We start from the raw sequence: 19,108 nt of genomic DNA, 5'->3' as shown, positions 1-19,108 counted from the left end.
TCTTTGTGTAGTATAAATTTCCACAGGGTATCTAGTTGTAGACTTTTTTTAATCCTTCTGGAGACTTAGTGTGCTTCTCCAATCTAAGGATTTTTTTTTTTTTTTGGAACTACAGCTATTTGCTTCATCTCTATCTATTCCTGACTTTTAATTTTTTTTCATAGTTTTTATCCCTTTACACTTTGTGTTAATAGTCTAGTTAATATAGAATAGTCTTGTGTTAACTATTCTAGTTAATAGTCTCAGATTTACCTCCTTAAATTGTGTTTAAATCTATTTAATTTTTCCTTTGAATTTTAATTTCCATCTTTTAAAAACTCTACCTCCTTTTATCTCTTAATCATTAAAAAAGTACTTATTTTTATAGTCTCTTCAGATGGCGATACAGTCTATATTTGCGATGCTTCTTATCCCACTATTTGTCGAGTCTATCGACTTCCCTAAATTGTGGATGGCTTCGTCACAGTAATATTTTGTTGTAAGGTTATCTTCAGTGGGGGATGTTTCCTCCCTTGGGCTCTGTTTGTTTTCTGGATCACAGGGTGGCAAGCTTCTCTTTCTCTAAAAGCCAGACGGTAAATATTTTAGTGTTTGCAGGCCCCATGCAGTCATCCAGTCTCTCTCTTTTCTTATTCTTCTTCTCTCCTTCTCCTTCTACCACCCTTGGCAAACGTAAAAAACATTCTTAATACAAGTCATACAAAACAGGCCATGAGCCTTATTTGACCCCTGGCCTTAGTTTGCCAACTCCTGCTTTCTTTTTTTTTTTTTTTTTAATTTTTTTCTTTATTATTACTTATGCCTACAGTACCTGGTCTTCCTACGTGGTCTCCCATCCAAGTACTAACCAGGCCCAACCCTGCTTAACTTCCAAGATCAGACATCAGGCTTTTTCAGGATGGCATGCCCATAGACTATGAACTGTGGCTCTACCGGGACACAAACCCAGGACCTTGAGCGTGTAAAGCAGACATGCTAACTGCTACACTATGGAACCACATTCACCAACTTCTGCTCTTGATGTCAGAACATGTGCTTCTGCCTGCTGAGGGTCCCAGAGATTTGCTAGCTCCAAACCAGTTTTACATTAATTTTTTGACTTGGGGATGCCCACACCACCAGGGTAGTGAACGACTGGGTACCACACTCATACAAACAGGCTTGAGGTTTTGGTTTCTAAAGGAAGAGTTATTGTGTAATCAGAGTTCTAAGATGATTCAAAGTTTCTTATCTTTTTTCTGGTTCATGGAATGGAGTGGTTCTTGTTTCAAATTCATTGGGGAGCACTCTTTGAGTTATATATTTATTATAAATATTATTATATTTCTATAATAATCTTAGTCACAGCCTCCCACCTTATGCAGGCCCCAAATCATATATTTTTGATTTGGGGCCATTAGAGCCAATATCGGGATTTGATCTCCCCACTCCTATTCCCTAAGTCATCACTATATCAGCTTTTAATTCTGGTTTCAAGTTCCTTTGTTGTTTATATAAATAGCGTTTTCTTTCTTTCTTAGGAACCCAGCTATTATTTAAATAGTATCATGTATATTCTACCATTTCTCGATGTTGAGTGAAGCAAGGGGTCCAAGTCAGTTTATTCTTCCAAGTTGCCAGAGTAACTCTGAATCAGAAAAAGTATTGAATTTTATCAAAAGCCTTTATTCATTCATTGTGATTATAAAATAGGTCTTATATCATGTTACATTTTTTTTCTTGAATTTTAAGTTATTCTTGCATTTCTGGTATAAAGTTTTCTTGTGAGTTATTTAATATACTGTGAATTCAATTTAGTAGGTTTATGATTCCAGATGCATAAATAAGATGGGTCTGAAGATTGCTTTTCTGCACTCCTCCCCACAATTTTGTTTTGTTTTGTTTTGTCATATTTGGTATTACAGCTATCTTAGTTCTGTTAAGAAATTGGGTTGCCTTCTACATTTATTTTTAGGTTTATATGTGTTTATAAAAATTTCTTGATTAGATGCTTATCTCTTACATTTCTAAAACAACTAAATCTGAATTTTCATATCAATCCTGTTCTCTTGCACTCCTCCCCACAATTTTGTTTTGTTTTGTTTTGTCATATTTGGTATTACAGCTATCTTAGTTCTGTTAAGAAATTGGGTTGCCTTCTACATTTATTTTTAGGTTTATATGTGTTTATAAAAATTTCTTGATTAGATGCTTATCTCTTACATTTCTAAAACAACTAAATCTGAATTTTCATATCAATCCTGTTCTCTTTTTTTTTTTTTTTTTGCATTTATTTATTTGGGTTATCCTTATTTTTCCTTTCTTCTTTTTAAATAATTTTTTTATCTTTATTCTAATTTATTTTTAAAAAAATTTTTTTAGATTACTTCTCAAACTTCAATGTGCATATGAATCATGATTATTTTCATTCTTCAACAATAAGAAAATATGGAGCTATTAATTTTTGCACATGCTGCATCCAGTTCTGTAACTTTGACACACAGTATAGGTCGTCTCTCTGCTGGAATGTTCTTTTCCCAGATCTTCAATAAGTGTTTATCACGAGAATGCATGAAAAGTGTTCTCAATTTCAATATTTTAAAAATAGCCCGTATCTGTCATAACGACTATTTGGAAGTTTGCCCTTCACCTCAAGTGGTGTTTATTTGTTTGTTTAATTTCCAGTTTTATCACTTTCTGATATGAGAAAATGGTTCATATAAATTTTACACTTTAAAACGAGTTCATCTTTGTATCTTATTTATAATAACTCTTTAAAAGTGTTCCACAGAAGCTGAAAAAGATGACATATTTTCTCTTTATAAAAGAAGAATTCTATGATTCGGATTTTCCATGTTTTTGACAATTTTTGTTTATTTTACCTGTCAAAGTTTCAGATATGTGTGTTTAAACGTCTCTCACAAATATCATATTTCAAGCATTCTTTTTCTTACATTTCTAACATACTTCGTTATTGTCACAGAAAGCTTCCAGCTGTTAGATCTTTATTGTGGATCGTACCTTTGTTCAGTATAAAACGTTTTTCTATGACCCGAATTCTATTTATCTGAAATAAGCCACCCCCAGCTATTCTTTCTGCTTTGTGTTGAAGAGAGAATCTGGGACCTCCAGAGCTCTGATGGCTCCTGATGTGCAACAAAAGGTTAAAATGATATCCCAAGGGCCAGCTGAATTCGAATGGGATTTAGTGCAATGCGTATTGTGTATTTAAAATGCTTCTGTGATAGGAAAAGAGAGAGAGAGAGGGAGAGAGAGAGAGAGGGAGAGAGAGAGGATATACTGGTGAGTCCTCCAGGAATGCTGAAATTATAACTTCACTAGAGCCCGAAATTGCATACCCGCCACCCAGCTGAGATATGTCCTACAGTGCCCAGACATCAGGATGGTCTCCAAAGTGGCTGCAGCTGGAACTCACCCTGGACACCGTAACTGACCCTCTTGCGGAGACACCCTTGGCATTGACCATGATGTGAGATAACCAGGCAAGTTCCTAAACATCGTGAAGGAGCAGGGCGAGCAGCGAGGTGCAGGTACCCCCCCAGGCGCCAGGCAAAGGGCCGCTCCCCTGACTCCCTCGCTTAGTTTGAGTGGCAGTGGTTTGAGACACCCTCATCCACGCCCACCGGACCCTAGTCATACTGAGGCATGAGGGTGGAAGACGCTCCAGAAAGTTCTTGATGCTTCTGTGACGGGGCAGAGCCCTGAGAAGCCACGGTGTGTATTGTGTATGGCGATATGCGATGCGATGCGTGTTGTGCATTTCATGAAACGAAACGGAAAACGGCGTTCCGGTTTGAAACGAAACGGAAAACAGTTTGGCTCCGCGGCATCCGGACGTGGTAGCGAAATAAGAAGGCGATATGGTAGTAGCAGAACCCTGGCTGAACGGTAGAAGACCCGTGTGTGGTTCCCTGTCACTGTCACCGACTTGCCACATGTCCCTTTTCACGACGTGAAAAACGGGCGTGCGCATGGCCGGGGAGCACGTCACTTCTCAAGACCTTCTGTGAAGGGATGAGGAAAATGTGCTAGTTTGTGAAGTGTTGGGAGATGTTTGGAAGAAAAAAGCAGTTAAAAAAAAAAAAAGACAAAACAGTACCACTGAGCTGTAATGAAAACTGTGATCTGCCACCAGATGTCCCTTCCCTTTCAGTGAAGGGCTGGCTGTCCCAGTTGCTGGGAGATGTTGGCAGATGACCCTCCGCTGCCTCCAACGTTAGCCCCACCCACGTTAGCCCCTGTCTCGGGGTGGCCTGCACCCAGTGACTGATCAGAAGGGGACATAAAGGTCTTGTCATCTTGTTCCAACTCAGGAGACCCTGGAGGCCAGTCCAGGGCAGGCTTCAGAGGCCTTCGTGACAGCCTAGCCGCCCTAAGGGCGTGCCCACGAGCTGCTGGAATGGTAGGAACTATTTATTTCTTCACTGTTCTTTCTCCAGAAACCGTAAGCACATCTCATTCAGTCTAGGCTCGCCTCACTTTAAGGAAACACTGTATTTGAAAATGTGGATTTTTTTTTTAAGGAGTTCCATTGGAAAGAAACTTTAGCAATGGCGATCACTAATTTAGTACTTACTATGTGTCAGGTCCTACCAAGTGCTTTATATCCATTAGCTCATTTGATTCTCAGAACGATCGTCTGAGGTAGATACTAATACTAGTTTCATTTTATAGCTGTGAGAAACTAAGCTTAGAAAGATTAAGTAATTTTCCCAAGTTTACATCTAGGAAGTAGTGGGGTGAAATTTGAAATTCAATTCTGTCTGACTTCAACAAATTGGCTAACTAACAACCATACTCTACCACCTCTTAAAACTATGCTACAGCATGCTTCTCTGTAATTCCTGTAAATAAACTAACTCATTTGTAGCACTAAGAAGAGATTTGGCTTTGCCTAAAAAAGGATGGGAGGGGGTATGCTATATTTTCTAGGAAAAAAGGGATACCAGGCATTGCATAAATATTAAATCCTTCCTCTTGGTCTATTTTCTTCCATGTCCAGGAAAAGAATTGAAAATAGAATAAGTGCTTCTCAATATTCAAACACAGAATTTATAAAATATCCAGGACAGTAGGGTCCACAGAAAAATAGGTCTTATCTGTTTCCCAAAAGGTAGGGGGCTGTTTGTAATTTCAGCGACCTCTGTGGTTTATTCAGAAAGTATTAAGCAAAACACTTTTCGGTCCCTGCCGCCTGAGCCCTGCGGTGTTCCCCCATCCTAACCCTGCCCACCGTGGGCTACGCCCTTTGAAGCCCTGACTTCATCAGTGGCTGCTGTAGCTGCTGAAGAAATCCATCTCTGACCCTCAGTAGGCAAAGCAGAAGTGCCTGCATTTCCACAAGGGCACTAAGTCCCCTTCCACCGAGCTCCATCCACGGTCAGGTTAGCATCTCTCCTCAATTCCTTTCCATCCCTGCTGGGAATGTAAGTAACACCCAAAGGCCACCGAGCTCCATCCACGGTCAGGTTAGCATCTCTCGTTCTCAATTCTTTTCCATCCCTGCTGGGAATGTAAGTAACACACAAAGGGACTAGTTGGGCAGCATTCCAAAGAGTTTTCCACATTTAAACACTCAGGTGTCCTGATCAGGGGCACTGCAGGCCAGATCGCAATCTCAGCCACATCATCCGTCTGCACCTGCCTGGCTGAGAAAGAACAGAACAAAACCCTCAGGTCACAGGCCACATTCTGCTATCAGATAACCCGAGCTGTTCCCTAAGGGTTTTCAACTGGTAGACCAGACACCCCAGGCCTCCCGACTGCAGCCAGGCTTTCGTCTGCAACACTCACAGCCCCTGGCCGGGCCCTGGAGCCCTCCAGGACTCTGCCATGCTTGCTCTTTCCATCTGTCCCGCCCACAGGGAGCTCCATGCCAGGCTGCTGTGCTCTGCTAACACAGACCACCCCCTGGGAACTGCGGGGCCATAGAGGACACTGTTCCAGAGTCGGGCCGCGAGGGGTGGTCAGCGCTGGCTCGGCCTTAGAGAGCTTTCTGGGTGGAGCTCTGACTGAAAACCTTCAGGTCTTCATGATTCCGTGTTACACTAACGGCAGTGCTAACTTTTATTGAGTATTGATTACGCGCCTGGCAGCATTCTAAATGCTTCACCTACAATATGTCACTTAATCTCCCCAAGAATGTTATGAGATAGGACCATTATTATCCTCGTTTTACGGATGAGAGGACTGAAGGTTAGAGAGCTGCCTTGCCCAAGGTCACAGAGGGGCTGAGCCAGGATTCACACTGGTCTGTCTGGCTTTAGTGTCTACCCATGACCCATTGCCATGCTGCAGAGGCCATATTGGCAGTCCATGGGCTGGATTGTGTTTAGCCTGCCGGTGTTTTAAAGGACATTTATAAATGTAAGCCAGTATTTAAAATGCAAGAGATTTCACTTACAAACACATACAAAATCCTAGTATATCTTAGAAAACGGATATGTCTGGCATCACAGGGTCCTCAATCACAGAGGCTCACATCCACTCGAGGTGAGTAGGAGTCGCCTCGTGAGATGGGGCCGGCATCCCTCAGTTCCCTAGAACCTAGTGCAGCAGACTAGTTCACATACCTGCAGGACTCCCGTGTGCCCCTGATTGCCCAGTCCTACTATACGGCCCTCTCTTTCATGGCTTCGGGGTGGTGGGTATGTCCCTGACCTTGTACTGCCCTGGGAACAGAATGTTGGGCTAACACTCATGTCTCTGGTTGGTTAGGAACAGAGAGCAAGAGCGTAGGCTGGTGATGGTTTGGATAAACACGGCAGGTAAAGTCAGGTCATCTCTAAGGGGAACGGCAGGGTGAAGGGGTGGCATGGAAAGTGCTGGGGAGGGACTGTGGACCTGGAATTTACTCCAGGTTCTGCCTCAGGCTAGTTGTGTGAGCCAAGTTGAGTCACCTTGCTTCTCTGCACCTACGTAAGGAAGAGAGCGAAGTTGATGAGTTATAAGGCCAATGTCAGCCCTAAAACTCTACTGTGCTACCACCTGTAGGTCAGATTTTCACATGAGAGGGACCGACTTTGGGAGCATATCTTCCGGAGGTGGACAAGTCTCTGTAAATTGCCTTCAGTGGGTACAAATGAATGGGTAAGGGGCAAACGACTTTGGCTGACTCAGGTTCAGAGCAGCTGAGAGGCCACAGACCCAGCCCAGTGAGGTGCGGCCTGAGTCTCTAGTCTCTGACCGGTTTCAGATGCCAAACCTTCCTTTACATTAGTACAGGGTCGGGTCGGGCTTGGTTCTTTATTTAGAAAGCCATAATAATAACCACTGAAAACATTTCTTGCCAGAGCAAACATCTCACTGCAAACAATATCACTGGGAACTACACTAGAGAGAATTTCACAATGTCTAAGTTATTCACGGGAACTCACAGGACTGTATTGTTTTCTATTCTCTCTTTAAAGCACAAACCTTATCACCATAAAGTGAATCTGTTTCTCAAATTAGAGTAGCCACGAAAATAAATAGTTATCCATAAGGCTGCACTAAAAGAAATCAAGGTAAGTCAAGAGATCAGGCATGGGTCCAAGAAAAAACCCTCACAATACGTTTTTCTTACATGCTCTTTTGTATATCTGTGGGTCTCGTAATTCCCTCTGGCCTACCACCTTCTGGAGGTATAAGTTTCACGGGCTTCTTAGAGTAAGCCCTATTTTCTCTTTGAAAAAGTGGAACATACAACCTGAAGTTCAGTTGCTTGTCAGAAAACCTGATCTCAGGTATGACCTCCTAGAATTATCCCCCAAGCTTGGGTAGGTTTGAGGGTGGGCGTGGGAACCTATAGGAGTCATATGGCTTCTTCTGAGAGCTAGATACCAACTGAGGCTCTTAGAGGCCTCTGTCCAAAGGCCAACTCCACCTGGACTGAGCCTACTGGCTTAACCTTATAGAAATTTGCCCCTGTATCTGGGGCTAGCTGACTTTCCGGCTTGTGCTGGAGCAATGGGTCTCCTCAAACTTGAGCGTGCACACACATCACCTGCTAAATGCAGGTTTTGATTCGGTAGGTCTGGGGTGTGGGCCAAAAGACCGTCTGCATTTCTAACAGGCTTCCTGATAATGCTGATGCTGCCGGTCCATGGACTGCATTTTGAGTTGCCAGGTCCTAGGCTAGTGGTTCTTAACGTGTCCCACCAATACCAGCAGCTATGGCATTGCCTGGGAACTTGTTAGAAATGAAAATTCGTAGGCCCCACCCCAGATCTACTGAGTCAGGAACTCTGGACAGATTGCTCAGTATTCTAACAGATCCTTGAGGTGATTCTGTTCATGCTGGAGTTTAAAAGCCACTGCCTATACTTTTGTTATGGGTTAAATTATGTCCCTACTCAAAAGATATGTTTGATGTCCTTATTTCCAATGCCTGTGAATGTGGCATTATTTAGAAATAGGATCTTTGTGGATTTAGATGAAGTCATCAGGGTGGGCCCTAGTCCAATACGACAAGTGTCCTTATAAGAAGATGACCATGTGAAGACACAGAGATGCACGGGGAGAAGACAGCATGTGATGGTGGTGGCAGAGATTGGAGTGATGCCTCTATAAGCCAAGGAATGCCAAAGATGGCCAGAAATAAAGAGAAGCTATGCAAGGCAAAGAAGGATTCTTTTCGATGTGGTTTAGAGGGCACACGGCACTGCCAACGCCTTGATTTCGAACTCGAGCCTCAAGAACTGTGAGACAATAAATTTTTGTTATTTTTAAGCCACTCGGTTTTGGTGTTTTCTTATGGCAGCTTGGAGGCCCATGTGACTAAAATCCTGCTGTTGGAATGTGGGCAGAAGTGATGGGAACGACGTCAGTACCACATTATTTAAAGAGAAAAGGCTTTGTGCTCCATTTCCTACTTCCTTCTATGTGCGAAATGGCAGCAACTGCAGGATCCACCTTGGACCAAAGACAGGAGCCACCGCTGAAGACGGAAGAGCTGCCCCGGGGCCAGTATCCCGGGACGATTTTAGAGAACAGCACTGCATGTCTGCTCTGGACCCCAGCCCCCCCTCCCACGAGGGGGAATGAAGCTTTTGTCTTGAGCCACTGTATTCTTCGGTCTCTTCGCAGGACAGTTTAGCCTGTACCCTCATCCCATATCCAGGCTCCACCTTTTGGCTTATCTTTGTCATACTCTGTGCATTGGTCCAGCATGAGGTTTCTCTTGAGTGATTTTCCAGTTTAAATATATTATGAGTCCCTCTGGCTGCCTTTTCTTTTAACTCTTCCTCCCCGCTTTCTCTGCTCACCTGCCCCTTCTTTCATTGTTCAGAGAGGAAGTCATGGAGTCACGGTCACGATGCTTCGAGAGTGGCCGAGGAAAGAGGAAGTGAATGGGATTCGGAAGTGAAGATGAAAGCCTTCACTACCTGGGACTTGGCTAATCACAGTTCTTCATTAGTGAGGAAAAATCCACAACCAAATAAGCTGTTTCAACCCAGTCGGCTACTTTCCACAGCCTGGTATGATGGGATGGGTGTTTGTCATAATGGCTCTGAGGCTACCTTTTCAACTCTGTTTTATTCCTGCTTTGTCAAAGTGGAGACTTTTCTATTATGGAACATCCACTTTATGGAATAATGTTAAAATGTTATGGAATGTTCATTTTAAGAACCAATGTCCCTTTTAAGGAACTTATACTAAAGAAATATTCCGCAAATGCGCGAAGCTGAAGGTACTAGGATATTTATTAATGCAGTACTGTTTGCATTAATAAAAAATTGGAAACAACCTGATGTGCATCAGTAGGAAGAAGATTAAATTAGAAAGTGCGGTTTGTCATGTCACAGAACGCAAAGGCAGCCACTTCAAAAGAGATAGGTCTGCATGGACCGACCTGCGAAAATGTACATGATCTATTTTTAGCAAAATGAATACATTTTTAATAAATACGAACAACTGATGTTTATGTATATATTTTCATATTCCTGGAAAAACAGCCTGGAAGGATGCATATGAAATTATTAACAACGGTTACCTCTGAGGAGAATTCAGGGAAATGGGGTAGGTTTTCATATTCGATCCTGTATGATTCTACACTGTTGGAATGCTTTTCTGATAGCAGGAATTCACTCCGAGGCAGTGCCCTTTCTCACCGCCCTTTCTCAGATGGCACACGGGAGCGGTCGACAATTATAATAGTAACAGTTATGTAGCACCTGCCATGTGCTGGGCACTGTCCTTTGCACTTTATATATGTTAATCTATCTAACTTTTCATACACATGCTATGAAATAGGTCCTATTATCATCTCAATTTTACAGATAAGGAGACAGACACAAGAGAGGCTAAGCAAGCTGCCCAAGGTACCAAAGCGAGGGAGGAGAGATTGAATCCAGGCAGCCTGCTTCCAGAGACTACTCTTGACCACTATACCATGCTGTGTTGATGAATTGATGCAATGAACAAATGAATTAGTAAATGCTAAAGTTTAAAAAGAGTTTTCTGGCTAAATCTCCATTCAGTAGAAGAATCAATGAACCAGTAAAGCTCATTCCCAGAGGATTCCGCTTAATCAAGGTTCCACAATTTATCTTCCATTGCGGGGTATTGGGCTGTTTATACTCAGAGCCTTCCACATGCCGAAAAGACACTGATGTTTACAGTTGTTGATGAGTGACTGGGAAAGGCTGAACATCTTAATTTAAAGTAAGTCAAAGAATTAATTGCCAGCAAATTAAAAGGCTTCGTCTGCCGTTTCTCTGCTCTTCCGTCTTCTCTCTTCTGCCCGGAACAAAAACAAGGGTGTTGTGAGCACAAGCGTGACTGGCCGGCTTGTGCTTTCCAGGCTGCCTGCTTTTGCAACTTGTGCTTAAATCTGGGGCCTGGAAATGTAGGAAAGAATTCTGTACTCCAGAAGCATCTCTCTTCCTTCAGGACTGATGGGATGCTCCCCTCTGGGGAAAGGACTAAAGCACAGACCGTGAGGTCCTGGAGCAGGCTTCATCTCATTTGTATACTCAGCATCCAGCAGAGTGCCTGGCACATAGTGGGAGCTTTCTACAGGACAGGCTATCAGCACTGTGAGAGCAACACAGAAATTGCGATGGCATAGAGGAAGTCCTAAGAAAAAGAAATACTCCTTGATTGAAACAGTGCTTTCTAAATCTATAATAACATTTGTTCAGCAAATAGGTTGCTAAGTATGTGCTATGTGCAAAGCACTGTGGGGAATCGGATGAAGCTAAAACAGTCCCCGTCTTTGAGAAGTGTACAGTTGAGTCAGAGACGTGCACGCTATGTTGGCACTGGGTCTTTAGAATAAAAGAATTTTGTAAATTTGAAGTTAAAGAAAAGCAGCATCTTTCTCTTTTTTAAATCTTAAAGATTACTCGTGAGTAATGTTGTGGTCTTATGAAATTTACATACATGTTGAAACTGAATTTCAGTGAGACAGAGGGGACAAATAGAATCGCTTCCATAGGACAACTGAATGTTGTTTCCTGGGGTTGGTTTATCTGTGCAGCATTGGGTTGAGGTAGGGTTACAGATAAGTACTCTTCCACGGGAAGTCAGAAGGAAATCCCACAAAAAAGTCACGTCAACCTATTTAATGGGACAAATGACCTATTTGGTGGAGGGCGAAAGGAGAGAAGACCTTTAACAATTATGCTGGCTACTTGATCTTTCTTGGTCTCAATAGAAAGGGCACAGAGCACCGAGTAACTGATACTCAAAACTACAGTGAAGTCAGGAAGCTACTTGGACGAAGTTCGGATCACTCATTCTGTCTTGTGTAAGCGCTGAAGTTCTGAGCTGCCCGGAATATTGCAATCCTCAGTTTGTTTCCATTCAGAAATATTAACACCTCGTTGAATAATTTATCACAAACCTTGGAGGCTTTGGGAAGATAGCATAGTGTACTGGAGGCATTGGTGTCAGACGGTCAGTGTTCAAAACTCATCAGCTGTCTTACCCTGGACAAGAAAACCTTATATGGACAGTAATATATTCAAAGGATGATTGTTAAGATGAAATGGGATACCATATGTGAAGTATTTGGCACATCATAAACACTCAGTAACTGCTAACTATTATCATGTTCTGTATGAACAACGAGAAATAATGTATGCGGAAGTATACAAAGTGTCTTCACATGCATGTTTTAGGGTGAAGCACTGTCAAACTCTGGGCTCACAGAGATCTGACTTCAAATACTGGCTCACTGACTTTGCAAACACGGGAAGGCAGTTAACCTCTAACCTCAGTGTCTGTAAAATGGGATGACACCAGTCTGTAAGGTATGTAGTCATGAAGATTAAATAATACGTGTATGTTGTTTAGCACATAGTAAGTGCTCGATAAATGTTATCAATTAGTTCTCCCCCTATTTCTCCTACTAACAGCTCTGCCATGAGGAGCCTAAGACTCACAGCTCAATACATTAGTTTTTCATGTGAGCTGAGGAATGAGATCACACTCCAGTGCAGGCAGAGCGCCTGGCTGAGAACATTTTCCAGTGGTGACATAAAGGTGGTATGAATTGGTATGAATTGGGCAAGGAGACACATGCTGTACTTGAGCCAGGAAAGAAAATTCTAGCCCAACCCGCCTTAAAGCCAGCAAACCCTTCCCTCCCAAGGGAAGATTCCATTTGAGTCTGGCACGGTGACACAGTGATCCCTTAGCCTCCCTAAATGGGGACACTGAAGTGGACATTGTCCCTGGTCTTCTCTCTAGTTATCAGGAATAAAGGGTGAGGAGGTCCTGTGAGGCTCTTGGCTGTCCTCAGAGCTCTGCTGAGCGTGTCTTAAAGAGAGTGTAGAACATGCAGTCGAAGGGGCGGGGCCCGCTGGGGCATCTGGGATGGCCCCCGGATGCTGCAGAACAAGGTGACTCAGCTCTGAGATCTGCTGAGTCAGAGACGATTGCCTCCATGGCGGGACTTGTGGCGACTGCAGCAAGACACGTAAGAGGACTGAATTCTCTCTCCATCGACTCCATCCTCCACCCCCATTCGCCTTCTCTTTCCCCTCAGGTCACGTCCTCAGACCCAGCATGCTTCCTCGACAGGGACGCCCACCTACTCAGCTCTGTGTTCGAGCTCTGGGAATGCTTCATCCTCTGCGTAGATCTCGAGCTGACCTAGATGAGTGTCTCTACACGGCTAGGTGTAGTGTTTACCCCAGTGTGCACGTGGACATGAATACTGGTGTGAGCTAGGTATGCAGGCATCAGGGACTTAAACCAAAATCGTGAAACCAAACTGAAAAGAAACAGGCTGGTTTGCTGAAGGGTAGTCTGAAAGTCAAGCTTTTCTTGCATCAAAACTTAGAAGAAAATGGCTTGGTTCAATTGAAGACGAGCAATAGAATTTTTAAGTGACTTAATTTAAAATTAGATAATATATTTACATGATTCAAGACTAACTAAATAAATATAGCTAAATGTCTGTTTCCTGCTCCTGTTCACTTCCTCTTCACCCTCCCAAACCGGTGACCGGACATCAGACATCTACGAAAGCAAATCCATTTCCACCGTGATGCCTTCCTTTCTGAAAACGAGAGCGCGCCATGTTTAGTATTCTGTCTCTTACTTTTTTTTTTTTCCCCAGTTCATAATCCATCTTGGAAATCTTCCAATATTAGGTCATTCTCTTTTTATGACCCCGAGCATTCTGCTGCGAGGATGTACCATGATGTACTTCACCAGTTCTCTGTTGGTGGACATCTGGGTTGTTGCCAGCTTTCTGCCACAGATAACCAATTTTGCAATGGATAACCAATTCTTATGATTATTACTAAACTGTTCACCTATGGGGGCACCGACCGACACCTGCAAAGCGGTGTAGGAGGATGTGCATCTCTCCCTTCCTTACCAACACTGCGCATTCACGTACACTTAGGATTTTACTAATTTGAGAGTGAAAATGGTATCTCATTGGAGCTGGAATTTGTTTCTGTCTTAATATGAGGGAGGTTGACTATTCATGTATTTAAGAGCTGTACATATTTCCTTTTTCTATAAACTGTCTCTTTACATTTTTGCCAAGTTTTCCTCTGGGTAATTGATCTTTTTCTCAGTGACCTCTAGGAGCTCTTAAAATATTAAGGACATTAAACTTTGTATGTGAAATGAGTTACGAACCATTTACTCCCAATCTGCCATTTGTCTTTTTACTTTGCTCAAGGAGTTTTTGCCAAGCAAAGATTTTGATTTTCATGAGATTTAATTTTTGAATCTTTAACTTTATGACTTCTAGATTTTGTATCATAGTCAGAAAAGTCTTTTCTACTCTGAATTTATAGAGGAACTTTCCTTTTAGGATTTTTTTTTTTTAACATTTAATATTTGATTCATTTGGAATGGATCCTAGAACAATGTGCCTCACAATTTCAGTGTGAATCTGAAGAGTGGGCAAGGTCAGAAGGGTGTCCTCAGTGGACTAAAGGGTGGAATCAAACACATTCGGAAGATCCTCAGGGCTTTGCCGTGTGCTTCATGGGTCCCTGCCCACCCGACCAGAGTCCTTTGGCACAGAGGCGAGTATCTGACCCACCACAGGTCAATCTGATCCCTTCTCAGGAATTTCTGAGCTTGGAATCAGAATGAGAATCAGTTCTCAGTGGAGGCGCCATGAAAGGTAACCCATGGGACATCCACGGGCTGGACTTCCTTCCACACGCGAGAGCCAGGCAGCAAAGAAAGAATGGAACCAACAGAGAAAAGGCAGAGTGATGGACTCAGCACCAAGAAGGAATGAACTACAGATACACGCAACGACGTGAATGGATCTGAGTGAAAGAATCGGGACAAAAAAGAAGTGCTTACTACGTGATTCCATTTATACGGAACTCCTGAAAAGGCAAACGCATCTACAGGGACAAGAAGCAGCTCTGTCATTCCTGGGGAGAGGCGGGGTTGGGGGGAGAGGCAGTGTGGAGCAGGAAAGGAGAATCCCTGAGAGGCGCAGGGAAGATCTGGGCTTGATAGACGTGGTCGCTATCTTGACTGCGTGATGTTCCATGGGTGTCTACATATTCAAAACATCAAACTGTACACTTTAAATACGTACAGTTCATCTTATGTCAGTGATACCTCAATGAAGCTGTTTGTTTTTTCTTTTTAAACCAATGTGAGGGGGAGGGGGGAAGGAACACAGAAAACAGAAAACAGAAAACAGACGTGCATGTTTATTTAGGAGGAGGGCACAGGAGGGAAAGAATGATGTTAGACAGTGTCTCGTTCTCTCGTTCTGGGAGCCCAGCCGCATGTGCAGTTTGCTTTCTCACCTCAAACTTAGAGTCTCAGGGCAATATATCTACCACTTTGCCCAAGGTGAGTTCCTAACATTCGGAGAGAGAATGATGGAAACATATCCATCTCTTCCCCAAGACATAACCCTAAGATTCCCTTCTGGCTCCTTGGCCTCCTTGCCCCCCATACCCAGGCTATCACCGAGTGCAACCAGTTGTACCTGCCGACGTTTCTTGTGCTTCTCTCCCATCCGGCCCTGCTTAGAGTCCGGGCTCTCATCCTCCGCCAAGGAGACTCTTCTCGGGCCTCTCACCTGGGCTGTCCTCCCCCTCCCACCCTTCATATTGCTTCCAAAGTTGCATATTTAAAGCACAGATCTGATCCTTTCATCCCCCTTCTTAAAACAATAATATCAACAACTGGTGACCACTTACCCATCGCCCACTGCACCTCCCAGCCTGGCCCCAGCGACCCCTCTCCAGAGAATATCCAGCATCTCCTACCAGCCAGGTAGGCATCTAACTCCAAGCCCGGGCATGTTCGCCCTTAACTGTACCTGACAAACTTCTAACGTACATGTCTACCTTACAAACTTCTAACATATTTAAATCTAACTCAGATGTTCCCTTTTCATAGCTTTATCTGGCTCTCCCAGGCTGAATTAATTGCTCCTTCATCTGTGTTCCCCTAGCTCTTATCATTTCTGTTGAGGTGATAGATGAGTCTGTCTTTCCCATAAGATGATAAACTTCTGAATAGCAGGAAGTGTGTGTCGTATTCATCTTTATACAGAAACCAACATAATTCACAAAATGTAGCAGGTGCCTAATTAATGTCTTTTCATTGATTTAAATTGAGGGATTCAAAATAGATCAATGGTTTTTAAGTCTTTTTGAACACCCCTTAATACAATACTCTTTGAAGAGAAAATGTTACAAGGAATCTCAGTATATAATTCAGAGAAGAGTGGAACTGATTTGGTTGACGAGTAAATGAGTTTGATCCAGAGGCTGTTTCACCATCTGGTTGTCAATAATTCTCTTTCTATTTGCACCCATGTTTAAGAGATTTTCTTTGCTGCCCCCTTCCTTTATTTCCTCATCTTCTTCACCGCTCGATTAAGACTCCACTCACACTCTCTAGAAGTATCCATAACCCTCCTGGATCACAAAAGACACAAAGAGACAACTACCCTGTTTTACAGGTGCCGCTGCTCACAGCTTTCCTGTGGCCTAAGAAATTCCCAAATGTGGGGGGAAATGTTGTTTATAGACAAAGAGATCCTTAACCACAAAGATGGTCCCTAATAAAGAGGCCTCTGGCTATTTACTCAAATTACTCAGCTAGTTTCCAAAATGTTCAATGAAAGAAAAAATGTCTCTCCAAAGTGCCAAAGAGTCTTGGGCTCAGCCATTGCCGCTGGAGGCTTCTCCTATTTACTCTTCCTTCACGTAGAGCCTTAACTTAAACTTTTGAGTCTGTGGTCTTTTATTTCCAGAGTTTCACTTTACAGAATTGATTCTGATATCATTTCCTGTCTTGTGTTATCCAAGGAGTCACCACATATTAATCCTCCCTGCAGTTTTATAAACGAAGCTGGTTCAATAGAAAACCCAGGCAGCTACATTTGGAACCCGAAGGAAGTGTTCGTGACATTTGCGACACGTGAAATTTATGATAAAGATAAAACTGAAGCAATTTCATTGTGTTTGTAGGAAAAATGAGGGCACTGGACCAGATGATCCCCAAGGGCTTCTCCAACCTTGTGCGTTTATGATTTCTGGGCAGATGAGAACAGGAGCATAGGTTTTAGGTGAATTGTGTGCGAAATAAATTGTTCTTTCTACAAATGAATAGCATCTAACGGCAATAAATCTCAGAACATTTAGAAAATTATCTTCAATGCCTCATTACATGTACAGTTTCATCTTTGTATTATTTTTCGTACTTTCTAAGAAATGCCACTTGCACGAGGTTTCAAGTGTGATTCAGCAAAATGGTATGTCTACTTGGGAAACCTTCCGTACCCCCAGCACAGAGGCCACAGGACCTAGAGCCGTGTCTCAAGGTCAACAGGACCAAGCGAGAAAGGAGAGGGCTTTTCCCAGCTGTTAAAAATGTACAGAGAGAGGGCATTTCAAAAGTTAGTCTGCTGCTAGGAATTCAAAATCCATTTGCCCAAACCATTAAGGTTTTACGGTTAGGTTACCAGGCTAGATTCCAAGAGCCATTTAACCCAAAATATAACATAAGAGGACCATTAAGAGCTTTATTTTGATATATTTAGCCTCATTTATAGGATCATTTTTTCTTAAAAATCTATTTTGTGTTTCCTGCTGTAATACTATGGACATATCTCCCTCAGCCCAGCAGGAGACACAGACCTGCGGGGGTGGGGACAATTGTGGGCAGGGGTTCCAGCCACCCTTGATTCACCCACAACGTCTTAACGTCTGCCTAAGAAAAGGCAAAATTGTTCCAAACTAGGGAACAAGGAAAAGTTACGGCTAAGGGCGGAGTTCTGAATGTCAACTCTTTCCATTCCTATGTTTAATTATCCTATATATTGATATGCACGACAGACCGCTTACCTTTCCATTAATTGAGAATCCTGTTTTATGATCGTGATTCAGGATTCAAAGGCTTTTTGCTCCTTGTTATAATTAGTAAATGGCTTTATGTTCCTCCATTATAATAAATGTGTTTTTGAATTTCATTATATTATCTGAATTGATCATTATCACAAATAGATGTCAGGATTTGGCTGTCAGTGTTTTTCTTTTGGCAGAAATGAATGATCCAAATTTTTTGAATTAATATCTTGTGGGTTTCTTTTTAAACTACTGGAAGAGAGGGGGGAAAAACCACACAGAATGATAAAGTGTATTTTGAACCAAACATGAGCGTGATCATTCACTGAATAGTACCATTTATTGGGCTGAGTCTCATGGAGTACACAAAGACGAATAAATCACATTTCTTGCACTCACGGAACTTCTGAATTACAAAAAATAACACAGAGAAATGAATTACTCTACTAAAGGTAAAATGACCAAGTTCTGTAAGAGATGACAGAGTTCTTTGAGCAGCAAGGGAGGCGGAGAAGGCGTTCAGCTGAGACTAGAGAAGCTTCGTGGAGAAACTGGTGCATAAACTGATCCCTGTCAGAGAGGCAGGATCTAAAAAGCGATGGGAAGGACTGGAAAACCACCGCCGGTTTTAGGAGGAGGAAGTGACAGGGGTCAGCTGAGTGGTGTAGGAAGCAGACAGACGCTAGCTCAGTGGTGGTTACAGTGGTGTAAATGGAATTGACGTGCTTCGACCATGTGAGACTGGCGTGAGCAGTGAGAGGATGCGAGTTCCGCCCAAAATACACCTTTCGAGATACTGATTATTTTAAGCTAGTTATTTTTAAGAAGCAAAAGACTCAGAATCTTTGACCCACCCCCTTACCTGCCTAAAGGAATTCAGAGAGAAAAACATGCTTACAGGAAGGGAGTTATTCACTTTAGCTATGCACCCTGGCATAGTCACCTTCGCACATTCGCCTTGGCATATATGATAAATGGGGCAGACGGGGAAATCTAGCATCGCTTGTTCGTTAGTGTCCCCTCTGTGGTGGCCCAGCAAGAGTTTGTTCACCACGGTGTTTGCTCTTTCTCATCTACCTGTGAATCACCTTCCTCTCCTTTGAAGTCTAAACTATTACCGCCTTTCTCCCTAGCTCAAGATGGCACATAAGCCTCGAATGCCCAATGTGTCCTCACGGTCCCTTATTCTTACGGAACTCCCTAGCACATACATACATAATAAATTTGGTTACTTTCTCCTGTTAATCTGTCTCATGTCAATTTAATTCTTAGGCCAGCCCCACTGAGAGGAGAGAGGGGAAAATTTCACTCCCCCACACTGGAGA

The 19,108-nt window shown here is 42.8% G+C and overlaps 1 protein-coding gene and 1 pseudogene across 1 annotated transcript in view; both read right to left on the bottom strand.

Annotated features, from left to right (window-relative positions):
* The window catches only part of MAN1A2 (mannosidase alpha class 1A member 2), a 273,987-nt gene that overhangs the window by 176,675 nt on the left and 78,204 nt on the right, over positions 1-19,108 (bottom strand). The window lies entirely within an intron of this gene.
* Positions 800-915, bottom strand: LOC112469121 (annotated as a pseudogene).

The sequence above is a fragment of the Pteropus alecto genome, unplaced genomic scaffold, assembly GCF_000325575.1.
Source record: "Pteropus alecto unplaced genomic scaffold, ASM32557v1 scaffold106, whole genome shotgun sequence".
Lineage (NCBI taxonomy): Eukaryota > Metazoa > Chordata > Mammalia > Chiroptera > Pteropodidae > Pteropus > Pteropus alecto.
This window is presented reverse-complemented; position numbering and strand designations above follow the sequence as displayed.